At 43.9% G+C, this 24977-nt stretch overlaps 2 long non-coding RNA genes across 2 annotated transcripts in view; one reads left to right on the forward strand and one right to left on the reverse strand.

The window, feature by feature from the left end:
* The window catches only part of LOC309350031, a 66522-nt gene extending 60612 nt beyond the window's left edge, over nt 1–5910 (forward strand). The window contains exon 3 of the long non-coding RNA XR_014160271.1: nt 5782–5910. This is a non-coding gene — a long non-coding RNA (uncharacterized lncRNA). The remainder of the gene's footprint in view (nt 1–5781) is intronic.
* The window catches only part of LOC309350001, a 240408-nt gene that overhangs the window by 120506 nt on the left and 94925 nt on the right, over nt 1–24977 (reverse strand). The gene's annotated exons all lie outside the window — the stretch shown is intronic.

A 24977-nucleotide genomic window follows, 5' to 3' on the forward strand; every position in this document is an offset into this window, starting at 1 on the left:
TTTAAAGTAGTTTCACTTACAAGGCTGCACATCAGGGTAGCCAGTATACAGTAGTGCACTCCAGGTGTTGATGGACTCTCAAATCCCATCAGTCCCAGGTAATAAACAACACTTGGAAAGTGCCATTCTATTGTTTTCCCAGTAGTGATGTATGGAAGTGAGAGCTGGACCACAAAGAAGGCTGATGGCCGAAGAATTGATGCTTTTGAATTATGGTGCTGGAAGAGACTCTTGAGAGTCCCATGGACTGCAAGAAGATCAAACCTATCCATTCTGAAGGAAATCAGCCCTGAGTGCTCACTGGAAGGACAGAGCCAATACTTTGGCTACCTCATGAGAAGAGAAGACTCCCTGGAAAAGACCCTGATGTTGGGAAAGATGGAGGGCACAAGGAGAAGGGGACGACAGAGGACGAGATGGTTGGACAGTGTTGTCGAAGCTACCAGCATGAGTTTGACCAAACTGCAGGAGGCAGTGGAAGACAGGAGTGCCTGGTCCATGGGGTCACAAAGAGTTGGACACGACTAAACGACTAAACAACAACAACAACAACAGCAACAACTGTATACAGATTTATCTAGGAGTGACTGCCACCATAGCACAATGGCAGGGCCTGTGCTTTTCATGCAGACAGCATCTCCATTTTTAAAAAAGGCTTAGGTATCTGGTGATGGAGAAACGTGTTCTGCCTGAGACCTTGGAGAGACTCTGCCAGTCAGAGTAGACAATTTGGAGCTAGACAGACAAATAGCCTGACCTGGTAAACAGCAGCCCCTATGAGCATGATGCTGGCTCTTCTTTTGTATAATTAATAGTAATCTGATAACGGTCTTCATGTAGGGATCATAGCTCAGTCCCTGACATCTTTAGTTAAAAGGATCAGGTAACAAAATATTTTCCTGAGATCCTGGAAAAAGCCACAGCCGGTAGACAAAATTGGGCTATATACTGACTGTATGACCTTGCAAAGTCAGCTTTCTTAATGATGTTGCAGTTGCACAATAAAATTAAAAAGCAGAATGTCATAATGTAAATTCATCTCCCACTGGACAGTCGCATGGCCATGCAAAGCTGTTTTGCCCTTTCACATTTTTAAAGAGCCTGAGAGCACTTGGATTACCAAGGAGCATTCTCAAAGTCAACTCTAGCCCTGACAGCATCATTCCTTTCACAACAGGGGGTAGGGATTTGCTGATCTCAATCCCCTTTGGATTTTAGACTCTGGCTTGCTCTAGAAACACTTTCTGAGCTGCTAAGGGTTAAGCAGGTAGAAATGATGTGATGTGAACTAATTTGTCAAGCTCACAAGGATGAATCACTAATGTTTCTATAAAAACAATGGCAGGTTGTCTTTCTGCTATTGCTATTGCTGCTGCTACTGCAGGGCCCTTGGCTAGGGTTACCAGATGTCACCGTTTCACAGGGACAGTCCTTGGATTTGCGAATAAGTCCCCGGACAAATTTCACCCCCAGAAGGTCCCTGGATTTCATCTAATGCTCCTGGGAAACGCAGCAGCGGCAGTCTCAGCAGAGCAGTTGGCTCTGGCCGGCTTCAGGAGCTGCTCGGAAGTCCCATATGATGGTGGTGCAGGGGCTCTAAGATGCAGCTTCCGGGCTGCCTCCACCTTCCCTGACCCCAGCCACTAAGCTGTGAAGGGAGGCTTCATGCTGGCTATTGGAGCAGCCTCCCAACTCCTACTTGTGTGCAAGCAGGAGGGGGCAGGGATGTCTCAGTTAGGCAACGGGAAGCCTCCCTTCCCAGCTGAGGGATCCCCACCCCTCCCGCTTGCACCCAAGTAGGAATGGGATTGGGGCTGCTCCGATGAGAAGGGAGGCATCGTGCTGCCTGAGAGATCCCTGCCCCCTCCAGCTTGCATGCAAGTAGGAGTTGGGATGGCGCTGCTCCTCAACGTGTAGTATTGATTGATTGATTGATTGATTGATTGTATCCCTAGATTTATTGAAAAAAATCCAGTAACCTTACCCTTGGCTCCTCTTATCCAATCTCTTTTAGGAAGGAACGGCTTTATGGTCCAGTGTGCATTGTCACAAATCCTCAAATCTAAGGGTGAGAATAATGCTAGCGCAATATGAAATCCAATGGAACGGTTGCACTGGTGTAAGCTTGTGTGCAGCTGATCGTGCAACAGGAATTATTGGGGCAACAGCAATCTGTTGCATAACAATAACATGCTGGATTCCTACCCTTTTCTTGCAGAAGCCATTCTGCTACTGCAACTGAGGCCAAATGACATTAACTTGGTCCTACATTGAATTCGTCATTAATCGCACTTCTAGCTGATAGTGGATCAGCAAGGGTTTCAGAGGGTTGTAGCAAATTATTATTGTATCTCCTATATCGGCAAGTCCCCATCCCCCTGCAGTAGCTGGTGGTTTGTGTATGTCCCTCTACTGTTTTTTAAATGAAAACCAGGCCTACCATGTGCTCCATTAGGGGAAACATATGAAAACCTAACAGATTGGAGGTCATTTTAATGTGGATAATTACAGTGGTGGTGATGGGCAAAGGGTTAACACCCTTCTCAAAGTGTTGTGGTTCTGATCCAAGCTGGACACTCCCTACAGTAGCTTTCTACAAAATCGAAAGAGGTGACAGAAATGAAATCAGACGATTGTTTTATGCAGTTTGGCCCTGTGCACGTAAGAAACTGGTTGGCAGAGGGAGGCTGCATGATGGTGAGTGGAGAAAGAGGGCAACAGAGGGAAAGAGATTGTCCTCTTTGGCCTGAAAAATTAATGTTGGTCTTCCCATTTCATAAATCTCCCACTGTTCCCTTCTCCAGTCTAGGATGCTGGTTGTAATAAATCCTTCAGATTACAGTTAGAGGGTGATTTCATTTGTCTTCACTTAACAAGGGGCAGAGTAAGTGCAAGGAATCTAAAAGCCTGGCTTGATGAAGAGCAGACTGCATTAACAGAACGTCCATCTTTCCCATCAGTTGTAATGCTGGATGGAACGACTAGCTTCACCTTGTTTTCTGCTGCTGTAAACCTGACGTCACTTGTGGATGTTTGCAGGTTGCCATATTTGGGGCCAGGCAGCACTTTTCTCCTTCAAGCAAATTGGCCGGCTTGCAGGTTTTCACATCCCTCACAGCAACTGTCACAACTTTGGCAGATAAGGCACTGGGCTGGGTTCTTATTCATGCAGGTACCCCATTAAAAGGGTCCAGTAGGGACTACTCTGTCCAGGAGTCCACCCATGGGCCAAAACACCTCTCCCAATGGTGGGCTTGTGTGGGGTTGTGGCACCTGATCCATGTCGGGAGCAATTGCCCAGAATGAGGTCAACCCAGTGAGTTTTTATCAGTCAGCACAAGGACTACCTGGTTGTGATGGCCTGGGATTCAGACTCAGATGCTGAACCTGAGGGATCCCAGAACCAGCTGAGCCGTGGCTGGGGCATGTGCCTGAAGGGTCCTCACCTGTGCTGGATCCTCAGGTGCAGGCATCAGCTGAGTCTGCTCTGGCTCCTGAGGTGATGGAGGACCCATTGCCTGCAGGTGCTCCACTCTCAGCCCCATCAGAGGATGCTGAGGTTGCCTCTGCGTCGGGTAACCCTCCAGCCTCTCCTGAGCTGCAGAGGCTCAGGGCAGAGAGGCGGAGGGAACTAAGTTCCTGCAGGAGGAGTGCTTGCCTTCAGGCCAGGAGAGGCGAGTCACCAGAGGATTGGGGCCGCCCTATGCCTCGGGGCAGATAAAAGCTGGCCAGCCCCAGTCCCAAGTTGTGGGAGCAACATTGTTGGTTGCTAGTTCCTGCCCAAACCCTGTCCTGTTTTCCTGCCTGAGCTCCTGACCCACCCTGGCTCTCTGCTTGCAAGCCTGTTCCTGACTTCACACGAAGTGGGGTAACCCACGGGACCAGCACACTGATGCTAGATAAATGCCCAATACCTTAGCCCAGAAGATTTCAACCTTTTTGAGTCCACGGTTCCCTTGACCAACAACATTCTTTCTGAGGCACCCCTGTGGGGCTCAGGAGCCCAGCTATGCCACCCCTTGTCTCTAGATCTGGCAGCCTCTCAACGTTTTTTGAACACCCTCCCTTATGGAGTGTTCCCTCAGCCTCCCATCTTCTCTGAGCTGTCCTCCTGCCCCAAAGAGAGGTGTCTCCTCACGCTGCCCCACAGGGGCCTGGGAAGAGGATGCCCCTAACTTTAGTGGCCCAAGAGAGACTGGCCAAAGGTGAACGTGAGGCCAGCGGTAGACTCGTAATTTGGGGAACCGGGTTCGCGTCTCCGCTCCTCCACATGCAGCTGCTGGGTGACCTTGAGCTAGTCACACTTCTCTGAAGTCTCTCAGCCCCACTCACCTCACAGAGTGTTTGTTGTGGGGGAGGAAGGGAAAGGAGAATGTTAGCCGCTTTGAGACTCCTTCGGGTAGTGATAAAGTGGGATATCAAATCCTCTCCTCTTCTTCTTCTTCTTCTTCTTCTTCTTCTTCTTCTTCTTCTTCTTCACTGGGCTCTCAGCTCCTAGGCAGGTCTTGCACACAGCAAGCACAAGAAAGGCCAGTGCCTGCTTGCCCAGCCTCCCACTTGTCTGTCCATTCCCAACAGCCTAGCTGGCCTTCCTCGTCTGCTTTCTTTCTTACTCCAAGGCCACCTCCACCCCTGGCAACCAGCACCCCCTGGCCAGCCCCAGAGGCACCATTTGCCCAGGGAGCTTATAGCCAGGGCTGCTGCAACAAACAGCTGTGCAAGCCTTTGGGAGGCAGAAACACAAGAAGGCATTGGAGGAGGGAGGGAAGGAAAGAGGAGCAGAGGCAGTGTTGCCCGTGGCATCCCTGACCGGCACACTGGTTGAAAACCACTGCCTTAGCCAAACCTACCTTTACCTGAAATCAATAAAGTTGTGGCCTAACTCAACCCAATTCCAATCACTTGTGTTCATTTCCTCAGTCTTCCCCACACCAGCTGTGGACAGCATGAGGGGCGGCTGATGTGGCGGCAATCAGCTTTCTCTTCAATGTGAAATAGTTGCCCTCCCCCTCTTTTTAACCAATGACATCTAATGTAATATGACAGCACCTGCTGGAAATGTACCTTCCCATTACAGTGGTACCTCAGGTTACAGACGCTTCAGGTTACAGACTCCGCTAACCCAGAAATAGTACCTCGGGTTAAGAACTTTGCTTCAGGATGAGAACAGAAATCGTGCTCTGGTGGTGCAGCAGCAGGAGGAGGCCCCAATAGTTAAAGTGGTACCTCAGGTTAAGAACAGTTTCAGGTTAAGAACAGACCTCCAGAACGAATTAAGTTCTTAACCTGAGGTACCACTGTAAATTAAAAATATATATAACTGTGTCAGTCAATTAATGCATTTGCTCCTGTAAGAAACAGACACTCAAGAATATCAAATTCCTTCCATGTCCGCGCTGGGTTTACCTCAGTGTGTGGGCAGTGAGGCTTCGGATTGGCTGCAGGAACTTCCAGCACTGCCGCCTGCCCAGAGCCATCTGCGGCTTCGGATTGGCTGCAGTAGCATCCAAAGTCAGTCCCCACGAGGTGTGGCGTCCGCCGCTTCTTTTCAAGGAAATGCTGTGCCATGCCTGTTTAGCTCAGCACACGGGGACTGACCGAGTGGGCAGCAGGATCCATGGGCCAGATTTATGAGCCTGGTGGGCTGCATCCGGCCCCCGGGCTGTAGTTTGCTGACCGCTGAGCTAAAGTCTGCCTTCAGGGATCCTTCTGTGAACTGAATGTGAGTAAACTTCTTGTTACTTTTAAGGAACGACTCTTGTGCCTTTATTCTTTTAATAGGGAACAAAGGGGACACCAGGAATAATCCAGTCTGATCAAACCAGACTGGATTGCTTAAGTAAAGAGATTCAAATGAATCTGCAAACTAGTTTCCTGCTGTATTGAGGGGAATCTGCTGTGCTACATGACTCACTAGCGTGAATGAAGGAAGGATAATATTTAATCAACATATCCTCTCCTACTAGCCTTAATGTAATGGAGAAATGTGCATGAAGGCGGAAATGCAATGGAATTAAGACAACTTTGCCAATCCACTTATGGAAGCCTAGTGCAATTCCATACAAAGGCATCATCATCACCACAAATCAAGAATGGGAAGATGGCAGAGGAAAACTAGATTGCACCTTTTGGCCAGTGACAATGTCTGGATTCTCCATAATAAGTAAAGGATGACAATTCCAGAGGGAAAGGTTAGTATGGAAATATATGCCTCGTGGTCATATAGTTATGTTAATGTTTATACCTTATAATAGCAGGGAGTTTTTATTCAATTCTCAATCTGCAAAACCGTAAGTACAAAGGAGTCTCTAGAAAGGTATAAATAGAAAGAAAGAAGTTATTTATTTATGTACTGCTTAATTAAAAAAAAAAAAACTTTCTAAGCAGTTTACATGAAACAATATAAAACACTCATAACATCTACCAAGATAAAACAAGTAGACATAATTAAATTTATCAAAATATAGATAAAAGCAACAATTTAAAAAATAGATAAAGGTAAAGGGACCCCTGACCATTAGGTCCAGTCGTGACTGACTCTGGGGTTGCGGCACTCATCTCGCTTTATTGGCCGAGGGAGCTGGCGTACAGCTTCCGGGTCATGTGGCCAGCATGACTAAGCCGCTTCTGGCAAACCAGAGCAGAAACAGAAACGCCGTTTACCTTCCTGCCAGAGCAGTACCTCTTTATCTACTTGCACTTTGATGTGATTTCGAACTGCTAGGTTGACAGGAGCTGGGACCGAGCAACGGGAGCTCACCCAGTCACAGGGATTCAAACCGCCGACCTTCTGATCGGCAAGTCCTAGGCTCTGTGGTTTAACCCACAGCACCACCCGCGCCCAGTTTTTAAAATAAATACGCACAATAAAATATGTCTGACTAGGCTGCCTGAACAAAAAGGTTTTAGCAGGTAGCTCAGTTGGTAGAGCATGAGATTATAAATCTACGGGTCATGGGTTCACATTGGTCAAAAGATTCCTGCATTGCGCTAGATAACCCTCATGGTCTCTTCCAACTCTGCCGTTCTATAATTCTATGATTCTAGATGTCAACAACCGTACAATGAAGGTTCCTGTCTAATAGCAATAGGCAGGGAGCTGCAGAGAATAGATGCTGCTACACTAAAAGATTGATTCTTCCCAAGCATGGCTTTCATGTTCTCTTGTAGTCTAGAGGCCTAGGTTGCTCACAATACAAGGTCTCTCTGTTTCAAAGGCAGACACAGTGACAAGCGTCCAGACAGGGGCATCAAGTGTTACAGAAAAGCTTTGTTTAGAATGTTATGTTGCCAAGAAAGACAAGGCACAGTTTTGACACCGGTGGCAACAGTCATCACTGCCAGGTAGGGGTGCACCTACACAATGGCTTGCAAGAATCCATGGCTACTATGTTTGTGTATACAATAACAGCTTGTGCATGTTCAAGGAGTCTCCTCCCCAAAAACTTCACAGAACAGACTCAGGAGCCAAGAGAACGGCTACAATGCCAAGACCAAAAGTAAGCAGACCGGTTCTTTTACAAAACCTGGACACTTTGAATGGCCAAATAAGAACGGTAAGCACTGCAAAGAGGCGCTGAATGATCAGGTTAAAGCAAAGGAGGATTTAAATTCCCTCTGACTTCAACAGGGTATTCCTGCTACTCATCACTCTGTCTTTAGCTTAACATCTGATGACAAATGGCAATAAGACAATTAGAGAGATGCTGCTTCTCTCGACACAAACTATAAATACCCTACTAAATGGAGAAGCCCATGTAAGGTTGCATTAAGCTCTCAAAAGTCAGAAAATGCCACAATTAAAGTCACTTGATCTTTATGTCTTCAATATCATTAAAACAAACGTTTAATTATGTGACCACAAACTCCCACCACAATGAATAATGTTAATTTTTCTATACCTTTCTATACTTTTACATACCTTTCTATAAATTTACATACTTTGAGGGCAACTGATAGCATTTATTGTTTCTCACCAACGTGGATGTTCAAGTGCAAGTAGATAAATAGGTACCACTCCGGCGGGAAGGTAAACAGTGTTTCCGTGCGCTGCTCTGGTTTTGCCAGAAGTAGCTTAGTCATGTTGGCCACATGACCTGGAAAAACTGTCTGCAGACAAAACGTCGGCTCCCTCGGCCTGTAAAGTGAGATGAGCGCCGCAACCCCAGAGTTGTTTGCGACTGGACTTAACTGTCAGGACTCCTTTACCTTTTTTATACATTTGAATGCATTGGGTGGATTTTGCAAGCCATACTGAGGGGCAGCTGTCTGCCACTCAATGTGGATAAGCCCTTGTCCTTTTTATGGTTTTTGGAGCTTTGGGGAGGGGGTAGCTACATCTAGTGTTGGGCCAAAGAGACATGTTAGGGAGACTGTTCTTGTTCAACCACCTCCCTGGTGTTTGAGGAACCCAGAACTTTGGGCGACTTCAACATCCACATGGAAGATGTCTCAGGTCTGGCTCAGGAATGACCTCTATGCATAGGGGGCAACAGCTGGTAAACCAGCCAGAACGCAAAAAAAATACTCAATTTGGGGCTCTAACAGGCCTTGCATTAGTTGTGTTGTTGCTGCACTCCTTTTCCATTCAGAAGCTTTACAGTAATGGAATTAGGAGCTCAGGTTACAATTATGACTTTAGGCAAAGATGTAATGATTATAAATGTCAATTTTTAATTTCCAAATACAAGAGTTCATGCCTCAGCAGGCATTAGCAAATGACATTCTGGAAACAAGCAATTAATTAAAGTATCTGGCATCCAGAGGAGTAATTTTCTTTTGACAATACTAAAAATCAGCCATGGCAAATGTGAAGGGGGAAAAACACACATTTCCATTGTTATTATTACAAAGCAAGTATCCAAATACTGCTGCTGTACATGTTGTCATGACTAGCAAAGATTCCGTGTTTCCATTTTGAGAAACAGAAAGGGGCTGCTGCTACCAAGAATGAGAGAAGAGCATTTTTTTGTGTGGTGCTTCAACACTTCCTCAAGCCGCAGGAAATTCCAGGGCCTGCCGCTACACAGTCCACTTCCTTATGATGAAAGTGTACAGCAGACAGATGGTGGTTATTGTTATTTACAAATGTGCACATTGGTTGGAAAAAAGGAAGCAGGCACACTCCATGGAAATATTAGTATTCAAAAGAGTATCGAGAACCAACCAAAGAAAGAAGGCCCCAAAGAAACAAATTGCTACTGGGAAATGAGAGATCAGGAGGATATGGGGGGTGGACAAGGAGCCCCACAGAGATCAGGGACATTATTTAAGAAGATATGTCCATTTCTGCAATATAGAACCATTATTCTCTATAATAGCAACAGCAATTGTGTAGGGTTTTTTTTAAATAAAAAAATACTTTATTGATTAATCTCTTGGTGCTGAATGACAATGTCAGTAAAAAAATGTTTCTCACACTTGATACTGGCAATTGGAGAATTCTCTCCTTTGCCTAAGGAGCCAACAGGCACAATTCAGGGAGATAATGCCTCTATCTGCCATCTGTTCAGAGTGCCAAAATCCTCTTAAACAGCATCAGTACTATCCTAAACCTTAAGTCTCCCAAGTGTCTCAAATTAGCATGACTAGAAATACCAACTAATAAAAAATAGCAATGGTCCCAGAATGCAGTAGGCCCCAGAATGATTGTCAGGGGTTCAGGTCAAATGTCCAGGGTCCCAGTCTGCAGAATGAGCAGGAGATGCCCCAAATGCAGTAAGTAAAGTAACAATAGTAAAATGATGCCATCTAAAAAGGGTGTGTGTCTAAGGTCACCAAGTCTGGAGTCAGAAATTGCCTAGCTACGCCATTGCCAGGATGTAAAAACAAACTCAACCCTAACAGAGCTCTGTTTAAAACAATGCCAACAAGTTTAATAAGTAATAATTCTAAATAATATAAAAAATAAAGTTCAGGCTATGATTAGGGATCAGGAGAGGATGGGATAGCCACACACAAAATATGTCAAGACTCCATATTTGTTTGGACAAGGGTGCAGAAACCTCCAAGTATCCAAGCTAAAAAGGTAAAGGTAAAGGTAAAAGTACCCCTGAGCATTAGGTCCAGTCACAGACGACTCTGGGGTTGCGGCGCTCATCTCGTTTAACTGGCCGAGGGAGCCGGTGTACAGCTTCCAGGTCATGTGGCCAACATGACTAAGCTGCTTCTGGCAAACCAGAGCAGCGCACAGAAACGCCATTTGCCTTCCCGCCGGAGTGGTACCTATTTATCTACTTGCTCTTTGACGTGCTTTCGAACTGCTAGGTTGGCAGGAGCTGGGACCGAAGAACAGGAGCTCAGCCCATTGGGAGGCGGTGGAAATCAGGATTCTCTATCACATGGGGAGTCTACATGAATAGAGCTGTGCTGAAGATGGCTTGTGGTAGGCAAAGCAGGGGGAGAAGTGTACAATACAGGGGGAGCAGACATTCTCCCCATACCAAATCCAGCACTTGGGCTTCTTAAATGAAAGTGTGTGGGGAGGGGGTGTTGCTACTTGGCAGAATGAGGGAATTAGAATAGTCAAGGAGTGTGGCTTGGAGACTTGCCTATAATAAATGGAAGGATCATCTGTGCTTTTCTCAGAGTGAAAGGAGGCCGGATGGAAGCATATTGGGGTGGGGTGGGGGGGTTAGTCTTTGACTGGCCCAGGGCAAAATGTAGGTTCAAATCCCCACTCAGGGTGACCTTGGGACTGCCACTATCTCTCAGCCCAACCTACCTCACTTGGGTTGTTGTGGAGGTAAAAAGCAAAAAGGAAGGGGATTTAGCTATGAGGATATTTGATTGTTGTTGTTTTTTAAAAAATCTAGAATGGGAGGGGCTTATTGTTTTGTTGTTTCTGTTTATTTGTGTTTTTATCTTGTATTTTCATTTTGTGAACTACTCTTGAGATCTCACAAAGAGTGCAATATAAATCTAATATTGCCAGCAAAGTCTAGCACACATTAGGTACAAGAAAAGCCCACCAGAAACCCTCTGGGGCTGCATTTCATGTTCAGTGAGAAAAGACTATAATATGCATTAGGTAAATATGTCTCTGCATTTAGTAATCAAAATTACAATAATGCAGTTAAGCACCTTGGGCTCTACTTTGATTGGAATAAACCTCTGAGGTCCTCCTGGCACAGAACTCGGTTGGCCAGGTTCAAAGGCAGCAACCCTGTTCTGATAGGATACAGCAAACTAGTAATTAGTAAATTGTCTTAATTTATACAAATATAAAATCATTTCATTAACTATTTTGATAAATTAAATTGCAATATCACAGAATAGTAGTTAAAAGCATTTCTAGTGTGTATTATTTCAAAAAATAGCATTTGCTGTTGATGCCTTAACCATATAGGTCAGATGATTTACTGCAATGTGAGTCACAGAATCCATTTAGGAATTGCTTCAAGCTTTTAATAAGGGCTGAGAGAGATTAAATTAAAAACAAAGATCCACAGAAAATTCTTTAGCCTGGGTGCCTCTTTAGATTTGGTGCCTCTGAATTGCAGCAAGGCTTTCCAATCAAAGCTGTTTTTGTAAATTTGTACATTTCTATCATGGCTTTTGATGTGACTGCACTTATTGACTTTTTGGTAAATTGTTATTTTAGCAATCCTGAAAGTGTGTGGGGGAAATGAATAGATCATAGGGTAATTAATAAAAGAATTGGCTGGATCCCTAGATCCAAAGTGCAGAGCTAAACACACCCTCCAATAAGACAGAGCCCCCAGCAGAAAATTAAAATCACAGAAACATGCAGCATAGTGAAGCATGAGGAATGTAGGCTGTTAGACCTTTTAAATATCCTGCTTAGTCCATTTACAGCACTTCCCCTCTCTACACCGCTCGCAATGAACAGTAAGTTTAAATCCTCATAAACCTCCAAAGGTCAGATTCATGAGTTATTACATGCAGCAGCAAGAAGAACATAGGCATAACTCTTGGATTACAAAATATAGTGAATAGCTCTAAGCCCACAGTCTGAGCTTGTAGTGAGCAAGCTTAGACACATCCTTTTTTTTAAAAAAAAAATAATATTTATTGAGGTTTCCAAAAACATCCAAAATATAAAAGAAAAAAGAAAGAAAGAAAAAGAAAAAAGAAGAAACATTTGCATTTAGGCCTTACTTTCATTAACATCCTTCCAGGACTTCCCCACCCCACCCCCTCTTGTATTCCATTTCCATTAAATTAATTCAACAAGTTCTTACCCCAAATTTTAAACTTATTATCCTTGACCCAATGTTCAAACCGTAAAAATATTTCCCCCCCCAAAGATCGACCCCTGTTCCCTTCCACGAATTCCCCTCTTTAATACGCAAAACAGAACAAAGTAAAAAAAATAAAGAACAAAGTATAATTTTACACCCTTTGGATTCCGAATTTCCTCCCCCCTTTCCCGGTTTCGATCCCCAATGTCCATCAAGTCTGCTCTCAGCCTGGAGACCCCACATCCATGTCCAAATCTCTCTCAGCTCCACTTTGCCGTCTTTTTAATAGTCTTTGGTTTCAAACACCCAATCTTATAAAAACTCTATCTCAAGAAGGTCCATTTTTTCCATCCAGATCTCTATGTTCAGGAGTAAAACTCAAATTTTGTTTCTTAGTCCTTTTGGATCTGAATGTCCCAAATGTTCCCACTTCCAGCTTTGTCCAATTCTTGTTGTTCTCTTCCTCACTTTCCTCTGGTTTCTTTTCCTGTTCCGCTGCAAAAACGTTCTAATTCCAAAAGCTTCTAGTTCCTCTACAGAGGCTTTATTTATTCAGGAACAAAAACTTGCGTCAAGTCCCTTCCATTCTTCAATAGATATATCTATTGTCTCCTTTAGTGTAGAGACCTCTGTAGACAAAATAATGTTTCATTTTTGCAGCTTTCCCAGGAGATAAAAAGTCCTATTCAATTCCATGAGTATTTTTCCACTTGCATTGATTCTTGTAGTGTCCCAGAGCCCCCTCTAGAGGGATTATGGTAACTCAGTTTCCTTCCAGATCACGCCCAAAAGTCAAATTAACTTGTTATCCCTTGTTTTCAATAATTTATATCCAAATTGTAACGAATCTAACTGGCAAAGTCATCGTAACAAAGTTCTCTTTTTATTCTCCAGCTTTGACAGCTACTTTGACAGCTGTCAAAATCTCTATATCTCCTCACCAGGCACTCTCACGGATTGCTCCCGGCTCCCGGGGGGGTTGCACTTTAGCCCACACAGTCCACTTTTCTCCTCCAGCACAATCTTGTAATTTCCCATCGTGAAATTAATAACTTTTATCAATAAAAAACCGACTGTTCTCTCGATCTTAGTTGTCAGATCCTTGCTTTAAATCCTCTACAGCAGGGGGGAGACGGACTTCCTTTTTGCACCTCCCCCGCTCGTTCCAAATTTAATAAAAATTTATCCTTTTAGATCCGATTTCCTAGTTACTCACAGGTTGTTATTTTCAGTCCAAATTTTCAATAGAAGAAGTCAGCGCTCTCCGTCAAATGGCATGCGGCTTCGCTCGGCAGGGGAAGCGGAGGACTCATAGCCTTTTAAAAAGGCTCCTTCGCGGGTCGGGGGGCGCAAACGGTGCCTGCCGAGTCACCAAGTCCATGGGCATCTGCGCCCATGGTTTTTGAGGGTCCCCGCGTCGCCGGCGCGGCGGGACCCAACCCCTGCCGAGCAGGCTCCCTCTGGAGCTCGGAGGGAGTCCGCCATTCGGCGATGGCGCCAACCCGGAAGTCCTAGACACATCCTATCTCAGTGAGTTCACATGGTGAAAAAAAAATGAACAGAGGAAACTTACGGTAACTTCCTTCCAGGTGAGGGACATGACCAGCTGAGTCTGGGGGGAGGGGAAGTCTGTGGTCTTAACCCCTTCCTGGATTAACTAGCCCTAAGCTTGCCAGTTATCTTTGTCAGCACTTTCACACAGAGAAAATGCCCTTAGACTTCTACCATGTGATTTAGGTTTGATGAGGCCCTAAGCTACTGGAGGTAATAGGGCCCTTTATATGTCCAGCTGTCCTTTGTCAACAACAAATTGCCACTGTTTTTTGTGTTGAATATATGCTATATGGTAATTTATGGACCTAATAGGTATCTAAAGCCATTTGCGCATAACAAAATATTGTAGGTTTTATTTTATTTGTTTTTTATCTTATATTTTAGAAATGTACATCCAGATTTTTTTTTACTTTAACATTTTTGGGGGCCCTTAAGAGAGTGGGGCCCTAAGCTATAGCTTGTTTAGCTTATACATAAATCTGGCACTGCATGTGATGTTTTCTACTCTTTCTTAGTGGATTGGATTTTGGCCACTGTGGGCTACTTGCAAGAAAAGCATTGATACTCTTGCTGTTTAGGTTTTGGTCAATGAATAGTTGAATCCAGAAGGCAGCAAGGTGAATGTAAGTCCCAGGCCATTTAAGGGCTCCAAGACCAGAAACCTGAATTTATTCGTTCATTTCCTGATGTATAATTTCCCCCATCACCAAGGCTCAAGGAAAAGGAAGTAACAAAACCCATTTCTGTAGTGAGTGTTAACTGGTGCTGACATTATAATCCGTTTTGCACCACTGAGGTTAATGGACACCACTAACTCAGGTTCTACACGAATAGAATTTACCTGAATGACATCTGGGTTTCTTTTTTTCCTGTTTTCCGTTTTTGTTGTTTTATGGTGATTTTAGGTTTTGTAATGGTTTGGATTTGCTTTCAGTGTATTGTATTATTGCTGTTTCTATTGCATGCTGCCCTGGGATCTGTTTGCATAAAGAGTGATTTAGGATTTTTAAAGGTAGCCAAAATCAATAAACTAGAATTAGACTCTATTTAATTCAGTGCTGTTTCGCTATGCTTTCTGAACTATACTCTGGGTTCAGCCACAGAAAACACCTCTCGCTGCATGTTTGCTGACTAAACCGGATGCACAGACATTATCATAACATCATATGCTTAAGTAGATCAAAACAGGAAGTGGTCTCTCAGGTATGTTGGGCCAAAGCTGTTTAAGTTACAGCTAGCATCTTGCATTGTCTCCAGAAGTCAGTGGAAGAAATTCAAAAGTTCCATTTCCCTTCTGTTTAGTTGCTTTCTATTGTTTCCTGCTCTTCTGAACTTCTGAGCTTGTGCTGTCTCCTATTGCGTGGGCAGAATGAGGAATTTAGGAGCAGGAACCTACGTTAATTATGAGTATTTGTTTCATTTGCAAGGCTTTCCACACACTTCTTCTCCTGCTGCTGCTTCCACCCTCCTCCAGCATGTCTTACCATTTGTTTCCTTTAAGCCCACTGTTCCCTGGACCATGGTTTTTTGAGGAATTTTGGCATTTAAAAAAAACCCATCAGCTGGGACAAAGCTTCATTGTTCCAAGGCTTGAGCAGGGATGGGGTGGGTGGGTGGGTGGGATTCAGTTCAGTTCAGTTAAGATTTTCATGCAAACCTATTTAATGCACACTTCTAGAATAATGTGTGAATTGAAACACAGCTATTCTTCAAAATCCACACGTCTGAATTTTGTAGTGCGGTTCTCCAAGCGAAGAACGCATCACAAAATGCACATTTTAGGAAGAAAGGGTGGATAAGAATGTATGCCTTACTGGAAATATGTTTGTGTGTGTTTAGGGATTTTATTTGCTTGCAAAAATCTGCGTATTAGACATAATTCTATGTAGAAATAAACATTCAAATGCTGATTGATTTTTGTGAGGACTTTTTGCGGGGAGTGGGGGCTGTTGCAAAATGATTTGGAAAGGTGGTGAACTGAATATTGGAAAAATGAGAATCGGAGAGAAACCAAAACTAAGACATGTGTCTGTCCTTAGCCTTGAGTGTGAGCTTCCTTATCCTCATTCTGTATCTTCCGCTAATCACACTTAATGCACATTATGAAATAAATTCCTTTTAGAAGACATATTTATCAATAACATGTAGAGACACAAAAATAACTCCGTTCAGATGAAAGCTAAGGACCAACATGTCACCCAGCAATTGTAATAGGGAAATCTAAAAGCAAGGTTGCCATGGAGATTAGTTCTCTGGCCTCTGATCCAACAGGTTAAAGCCATTTAGTTCGACAATATGCAATCCACAGTGGATGCCATGCAGCTGTCAAGTACTTTGCCTCCGCTAATGGGAAAATAACTTAAAAATTAACAGCATGCTTAACTTTAAATCAGATGTATGGAAATCACTTTGAAATAGTTGAAATAGGTGACCTGTAGGCTGGTGCTTTTACTGAAAGACTGTAGATTAGAGCTGTGTAAAACAACCATATCTCTTCAATAACGGTAGTTACGGCATTTGCTTTAATTTTGGGAAAGGCTTGAGATTTAAAAAATATAAAACACATGTGATTCCTCATGTGACCATTTTTTTGCCTTCCTCAAGAGTACCAAGGAACAGTTTTGTGGTGTTAAAAACCAGGGTGGGTGTGTGTGAATTGATGGGTGAATTGCTCTGTTGGCTTTGGTTACATTGGAACTGAGAATGTTCAGGAGTACCCAAAGGGACTTGCGTAATAACATACATAGGATGTTACATTCAATTACAATTTGGTTTCCACAAAGACCCGTGTTTTGTTTTGCTATCTGATGTGGCTGAAGCAAATGCGATGAACTACATAAGTAGATTTGTAATTAACTTCAGTGAATTCTGCATCAAAAACAATCCAGAAAATGTAATTATTTACATAATAATTTGTGGACTCAAGGATTGATGGTAGTGAATACCGCTCAAATTTGCTTGTGTGGTTTCTGTTCCTGACCTTGGTATGAACATGTGAATTGCAGCCATTTCTGCCCAACAGGAGTGAGCCAGCAATAAATCACAGGCACAATGAGCACAGGAACTAATCCCTGGTAGTTCTTGCCCTACGGATCAGTTGCTGAGACTAAAGGTCCCTACCACAGCTGTCTATGTCTGCTCCTGGTAAGGGTTTTTCCCAAGCAATCAGAGACTAGGCCTGCATGCTTGTCTATGCTCCTCCTACTTCATGCCTCTTCTGGTTCAAAGAGACCGTGGGTAGGGACTCTTCACCAGCCTTACTCATCTCTGTCTCTTGACATCCCCTGCTTTGGCCTCTGCCTCTGCCTCTGATTCTGGACTTCTCTCCACCATAGACTCTTCCAGCTCCTTAAGCCCTGGCTTGATATATCTTCAGCTTCCCACACCTCCTCTTCCCAGTCTTCTCCATTTTCTCCCTCTGATCACTCATGGTTGTCCCACCACTACTCCATGGGCTCTGAGCCTCCTTCCTTTGGTGGTTCCCCACCTGGTTGCTCCCACCATTCCTCTGTGCCCAACCAGTCCATGACACTGCCCTATTTCCAAGGGAGTTCTGCAACACCACTATTTTATATATGAGTGAGACAAGGAAACCAGCACTGGTTGAAATTGAAGGTAAAGGACCCCTGACCGTTGGGTCCAGTCGCAGACAACTCTGGGGTTGCGGCGCTCATCTCACTTTACAGGCCAAGGGAGCCAGCGTTTGTCCACAGACAGTTTTTCCGGGTCATGTGGCCAGCATGACTAAGCCGCTTCTGGCACAACAGAACACCGAAACCAGAGCAGCGCACAGAAACACTGTTTACCTTCCTGCTGGAGCAGTACCTATTTATCTACTTGCACTTTGATGTGCTTTCGAACTGCTAGGTTGACAGGAGCTGGGACCGAACAACGGGAACTCACCCCGTTGTGGGGATTTGAACCGCCAACCTTCTGATCGGCAAGCCCAAGAGGCTCAGTGGTTTAGACCACAGTGCCATGCAGCTTTGTGAATCTTTATGGAGTAGACGGAACCCCTTTGTACTTTTCTGTGAAATTGCTTCCATTGCTGAGGAGGCAACTGGCTTTTTAAATTCCTTGGCGTACAGCATGAACTGGAAATTCCAGGGGAATTTCTAGCTCTCTAGCATTTTCTCTCCTTATTTTGAGGGGGTTGGGGGTTGGCTGAGAATGCAAACCAGGGTCCAATGGTGACCTCTTGGTCATTGTTTAAACCCCACCAACCTGAATAATTTTTATCAGGTGATTTCTGGACAGATGCTTAAGTGGGAAGGCTTTGAGGGCAAGGTGGAAGAAGAGGCACATTTAATTGTTTAAAAATGACAATTCCTAGGGCTTTTGTGTTTTAGCACACATTGTCTTCGATAAGCTGCTTTATAATTTCACAGTGACAGTTAAATTGAGGCACCATGTTACCTTAGTGACGCAGTTTACTTCAAACAATAATATCTTAAATAGCAGCATGATTATATGACAGCAGGCAAGGAACCATAAAGTGACCTTCTAGATGTAAATGCAGATCAAATAGTTGGGCAGGGGGATGTGTGTAGGAAGGAATTACTGACATACTTAGGCACAGATACCTTCTTGGGTGTTGATGGCATGCATTTCACAAAAAGCCATGAAAAATAGTGCTGTTCTGTAGATGTAAATGTAAAAGAGCTTGTGCTGTAGTTCACTTAGTGCATTAACATTTATTTATGTAAAATATTTTTCAGCCTGTTCTTCACCACAACATGATTGCAGGATGGGGAAGAGTGCACATTTAAAACAATAAGCCAAAGCACAATTATGAATAAGAAAAGTGGGTGAAATTAACAAAGAATCCAATAGCAATAATGATAAACACACACACACAAGCCTGCTGGAAGAGAAGAGCTTTCAAGTGATGCTGAAAACACATCAGAATTAACACTAGCCATACATCAAAGGGGAGTGTACTCCATAAGTGAGGCAGAGTAAGCTGTCTCCCAGGATTGTACTTAGTACTTTTTACATGCAAAGAAAGTATTCTGCCACAGAAGAGTGACAGCCCTTTCCCTAACAACCTTTCTCAAACTTGAGTTCCCAGATGTTCTGGGGCTACAACTCCAATCATTCCCATCAACTCCCATCATTCCATAGTCGGCAGTCAGAGATGATTGGAGTTGTAGTCCAATAACATCTGGGGACCGGCTTCCAGATCTGCTCTGCCTTAGTGGAGGCAGCTCCCACAACAGCAGGAGATCTTTGGCGAAGGAAAAACAAGGATGATTGAGGGTAATGATCCTTGCAAATTCCCCCCAGGGGCAGGGGGAACGGGCTTCACTCGCAGTTCATTTAGGTACTTGGTTCTTGCTCTGGCATGGAATGTGGGAGGCAGGGAGGCGCTGAGTGCAAAAGCACTTCGCTGGTTGAAAACCCTCCAATGGCGCCATTAAGAAGCAGAGGTTCTCCTGTTAATTAGAGTTTAATTGATTAAAGTACAGGCGCACGCTAGAAGAGATGATATAATAAACTGTGGAACAAACCAGCTTGCAAGGACTTTAAAGTTTGAACTTGAGATAAGACTTCATTTGGTGCAAAAGATGGTGAGGAGGGGAGGGGAGCCCACAGTTCCTTCTCTACATTTATGATTTGGCAACCCCCTTCTGAATGTTAGTTCAAATTATATTTGTACAAGCAAGGATGTTAGAAATTGGATTATAAATATGGAATATAACATCAAACGGAACTGTGTGTGTAAAAAAAGGAAAAAGGGAGGGAAGCTCTATTTTGCAAAAGTTTTACGATGGAAACTTAGAGTTGACTCTTTCCCAACCTTTATTATTTACGAAGTGACCTGAATAACACTAAGAGGACTTGGAATTTAATTTAATTGGAAGCATAATTGCTCATATATCTTCAGCTGGAAGGAAGGATGAAGGGAGTCTGTGAACTGCCAAGGAACTGATAAGGTTCTTTATTGAGTCATCTGCAGTTTGACAGACTGCTCTAATTCCTAGGCTGAGAGGAAAAATGGTGACAACAGGTTTTTTTCCTGGGACAAAGCAACTTTTGCAGCTGTTGTTAAAGTTCTCAGTGCAAAACAAAGAAGCAGGGGTTGGAGCAAAAGAGAAATTTCTGGAACAGCAATGGGATATCAGCTCTGCCCAAGGCATGGCAGATAACAGCAACAATCGGGGGAACAAAAGACATAACATCGTACAAGGACAGGAAGATACACCATGGGCAGAAGAATTACCACACACAGGAAGAATACAGATATAGTTTGAGTTCCTCACTTGCAGTTTTATAAATTATTTAATGTGTCAACACGAATAGAAGTTATTAATACAGTGGTGCCCCGCAAGACGAACGCCTCGCAAGACGGAAAACCCGCTAGACGAAAGGGTTTTCCGTTTTGGAGGCGCTTCGCTAAACGAATTTCTCTATGGGGTTGCTTCGCAAGACGAAAAAATCTTGCGAGTTCCCGCGGGGTTTTTTCCGCTTTTTTCGCCCTGTTCCTAAGCTGCTAAGCCGCTTAACAGCTGATCCGCTGATAAGCCACTTCTCAGCTGATCGCTAAAAGCCGCTAGACCGCTAATAGCGCTAATCCGCTAAGCTGTCAATGGGCTTGCTTCGCAAGACGAAAAAACCGCTAGACGAAGAGAATCGCGGAACGGATTAATTTCGTCTTGCGAGGCACCACTGTATTGCAGTTATTGTATAAGGGATTATGATGATGACAGGAATGTAATGGAAATTAATAAGATTTTGGAACGCAGGAATAAAGAAAATAATCAGCCAGTGTGGTGTAGTGGTTAAGAGCAGTAGTCTCGTAATCTGGGGAACCGGGTTCGCGTCTCCGCTCCTCCACATGCAGCTGCTGGGTGACCTTGGACTAGTCACACTTCTCTGAAGTCTCTCAGCCCCACTCACCTCACAGAGTGTTTGTTGTGGGGGAGGAAGGGAAAGGAGAATGTTAGCCGCTTTGAGACTCCTTAAAGGGAGTGAAAGGCGGGATATCAAATCCAAACTACTACTACTACTCCTCTTCTTCTTCTTCTTCTTCTTCTTCTTCTTCTTCTGTTACTCCACAGTATTCACAATATCCGCTTTTTAACTTTTGCAAACTTTGGGGTTCTCCTAAGGATGCTGATGCCCCCTCTTGTTTCTTGGGGGTCCCATTTTGGCTCCAGTCATATCACCTTGATACTCACCACCTGAGCTCACTAATAAAGGGAGTGATATGCCCCTATGTATTGCTTTGGCATCCAACAATATATCGGAAAAGTCATTCAAAGCCATTCAAAGTTTTCCTGATTTTGCATATGTAGGTCTGAGAATCAACCAATTTTACTTGAACAGAAGCAGAAGTGTCTCCCAGAAGCCTTTACTGGGTAACATAAGCTAATCTTTAATAATAATAAATCTCACATAATTGGGTTCTTCAGCTTCTTGTGCTTAGCCAGCCTACAGATTTTTCTATTTGTAGATAAAGTTAACACTACAAAAAGGTGAAGAATTATACTGAGGAGAAATATTACACACACACACAAACGTCTACATCTTTCATTCAAGCAAGAACATTGATTTCAGTGTGTGCAACTTCAGAATTCAATTTAATTTCCCATTGGTACTTACATTAGTAGATAATGATTTTGAACCTCTTCCAAGGAGAATTTTCTTCCGCCACAGGTTTGTTTTGGTGCTATTTATTGCTTCATCAAATATGTTGTTCAGAGATATTACACCACAACATGAGAATCACTGCTTCCACTCACAATCTCTTTCCACCCCACCTCCCATTTTACATTAAGTGAAAGTTTTGAGCAGTGAAGTGGTTTCTGTGAATCCTTCACTAATGCCTTTCCAGAAAATGTTTTCTTTGTTCCCTAAATTATTGATCGGGCTATTAAAGGTCTGAAATAAAACTTTAATTAGTCAGTAGAGGCTTTGCAAAGTATGACCTGCTAGAATCATGCGAATGTATGTGAGCAGAGATACCCATCTGACTATAATGCTTAGCACCAGGCAAATGAAAAACACTCAGCCCTGAGAGCAAGAAAACAAAGATCAGTTGCATATTTGTATTGCTTTGGCAAAAATGCTTTTTAGGTGCTTGAGGAAGGTGCATTTATAAAGTGCAATGAGAGATCATCTAACTCATTTGCTCTGATGCTTTGCATTTGTGTTTTGCAATTGCTGTTGGAGTACACTTTCCTGGTTTTCCTGGTCATGGCCGATACATTCAGTGTATGTAATCTGAACACTTACGAATACCTATAAAGTTGCAAAATCTGGCCTTTTATGTTCATTTCCTAGACTTGTTTACTCAAAACCTTTCTCTATAATTTTGTAGAAAGCACTTTTTGTCCCCAAACGGAGTGCTGTAAGAAGCTGAGTCTGAGGCCCATGTAGGAGAACTAGAAAAAAAAGCTGAGCATATAGTACCAATCCTGACCTGACTGCACTGGCTGCTAATTAGTTTCCAAGTCCAATTTAAAGTGTTGGTTTTGACCGACAAAGCCCTAAACGGCTCAGGACTACAGTACCTCAAGGACTGCCTTTCCACATATGAACTGACCTGGGTCCTGCAATGATCATCTGAGGCCCTTCTTTGTGAGCCTTCTCCGTGTGAAATCTGGAGGGTGGCAACACGAGGGTGAGTCTTTTCTGTGGTGGCTCCCCACTTGTGGAATGCTCTACCCTGGGAGGCTTGCCTGGCCCCTTTGTTACATATCTTTAGGTGCCAGGTGAAAACATTCCTCTTCTCCCAGGCCTTTGTCTAATTAAATTATCTATGGCCTTTTATGGTGCTGGAGGAGACTCTTGAGAGTCCCATGGACTGCAAGAAGATCAAACCTACCCATTCTGAAGGAAATCAGCCCTGAGTGCTCACTGGAAGGACAGATCCTGAAGCTGAGACTCCAATACTTTGGCCACGTCATGAGAAGAGAAGACTCCCTGGAAAAGACCCTGATCTTGGGAAAGATGGAGGGCACAAGGAGAAGGGGACGACAGAGGATGAGATGGTTGGACAGTGTTCTTGAAGCTACCAACATGAGTCTGACCAAACTGTGGGAGGCAGTGGAAGACAGGAGTGCTTGATCCATGGGGACATGACTAAACGACTAAACAACAACAACATGGCCTTTCAAACTCTGTGTGTGGAGTCCAGAGATCCAAGGCACACATACAGGGTCTGTGTGCCTTTGGAGACTGGAAGACAGAGTGGAGACTGCTATGCTTTATTCACCTATTTACACCTTCAGTCTGCATGGAGTCCAGATCTTACAGCAGGCACATTTCCAGAGGCAGCAGTGCTGGCCACCTTTAGGCTGCTTCCTTCAGGGATGGATCCCAGCTCGTCTCCCTCCTCCTTCCTCCCAGAAACCTCTGCTCCAAAACACACCCATCACATTGGCACCCTTCAAACCCCTGTCTCTGTTCACACCTCAGGGCAGGGGCGAAATCCTCTTGTACTGGGAACTACCCTCAATGGCCCTAGCTTGGCCAGGCTGGTTTGCATAAGGCTCTTCAGTTGGTGTCTTATCCATATCCCAATCTATCAAAATCCTAATATTTATTCATTCCTAGGGTTTATTAATTTCTAGGGCTTACCCTAAATCTATAACAATATTGTTAAATGCCCTGTTATCTTTGGATGAAGGTTGGTGTAGAAATTTAATAAAAAATAATAACAGTTGGCTCCATTGTGCTGAGTTCCTCTTCTGTGACAGGAAAGAATCACAAATATTGAGACTGTGAGAAAAGGACTATACATGACACACGGCCTCTGGACTCATCTTTATCCAGTTCTCAACCTGGATAAAGCATGGGAGAAGCAAACAGTATCCCTTTCCTAAAACTGTTCTATGACTAAGCCAATGAGTCCTGCTCCTCCTTCATAGAAACCATGTGTTGGCCATGTGTGGTCCAAATGGAAAGAAATTTTGCTCTTTATTTGAGGGTTGGGTGGGTTTTGAAGTGATGCACACTTAAGGACAGGCATTACACAACCATTTGACTATATACTGTAAAGGTAAAAAAGGTAAAGGACCCCTGGACGGTTAAGTCCAGTCAAAGGCGACTATGGGGTTATGGCACTCATCTTGCTTTCAGGCCGATGGAGCCAGCGCCTGTCCACAGACAGCTTTCCGGGTTATGTGGCCAGCACGACTAAACCGCTTCTGGTGCAATGGGACACCGTGACGGAAACCAGAGTGCACAGAAATGCCGTTTACCTTCCTGCTACAGTGGTACCTATTTATCTACTTGCACTGGCATGCTTTCAGACTGCTAGGTTGGCAGGAGCTTTGACAGAACAACGGGAGCTCACTCCGACACGGGGATTCGAACCGCTGACCTTCCGATTGGCAAGCCGAAGAGGCTCAGTGATTTAGACCAAATTTTTATGAAAACTATTCTGTAGTTTCTCTTTCGCTTTGAAATGTGAACTACAAAAGAGTACTAATAAGCCAACTAATAAGTCATTACTTTAAGCAATGAATAGTTTGTGCATGATGAGAAATGAGTTAAATTATACTACCAACTCTATTGTTTCCCCCCACAAACATAAATACATGATACAATGCATCTGATTTCTCTTTTAGGAGGAAACTGGAGATAGCTTCAAAGTGGGGGTGGAACTAAAGCATTATTTTAGACACACACAAACACACACCCAGAAGTATTTAGCTCAGATCACCCTTGACACACCATCACCTTCATATGTCTATCTCACATTCATAGGTTTTGGGTTGGAGCGAGTCTTCGTCATGGCTTAGGGTAGACCCACTGAAGTTGATGCAGCTGAAGTCCCATTGGTTTTGTTGGGTGTGCTCTAATGATGACTGTGTGCAGCCTTTCTTCCTCCCCGTCTTTCCTGGTCTTACCCTTCCTTTGGCTTCTGCCATGTCTACATCTCCTGCCTGTACCTCATAGTCCTTAAGTCCACCTAGTTTCCCCTGCTTGCCTGCAATGCCTGCCATTCACCTAACCTTTGATCCCTACTTGCACTCATTGCAGGGCATGGTCTGCAGGCATCTGAGGGACTATCTTGCTGAAGCTTAGGAGCCCCGGGTCTGCTAACTTCCGAGAGGGCTAACCTCTTGGGAAAAGCATATATTCTGCTTGGGGTTCCATGGTGGAAGAATGATGATCTATAAATGTAAGAAAATAAATAAATTGAACTGAAGATGTTGGAGTACTTGGACTAGAAACAGTTACTGTTTACCAAAAAGGTATTTTTTTTGT

Source organism: Podarcis erhardii (assembly GCF_964252035.2).
Source record: "Podarcis erhardii genome assembly, chromosome: 9".
Classification (NCBI taxonomy): domain Eukaryota; kingdom Metazoa; phylum Chordata; class Lepidosauria; order Squamata; family Lacertidae; genus Podarcis; species Podarcis erhardii.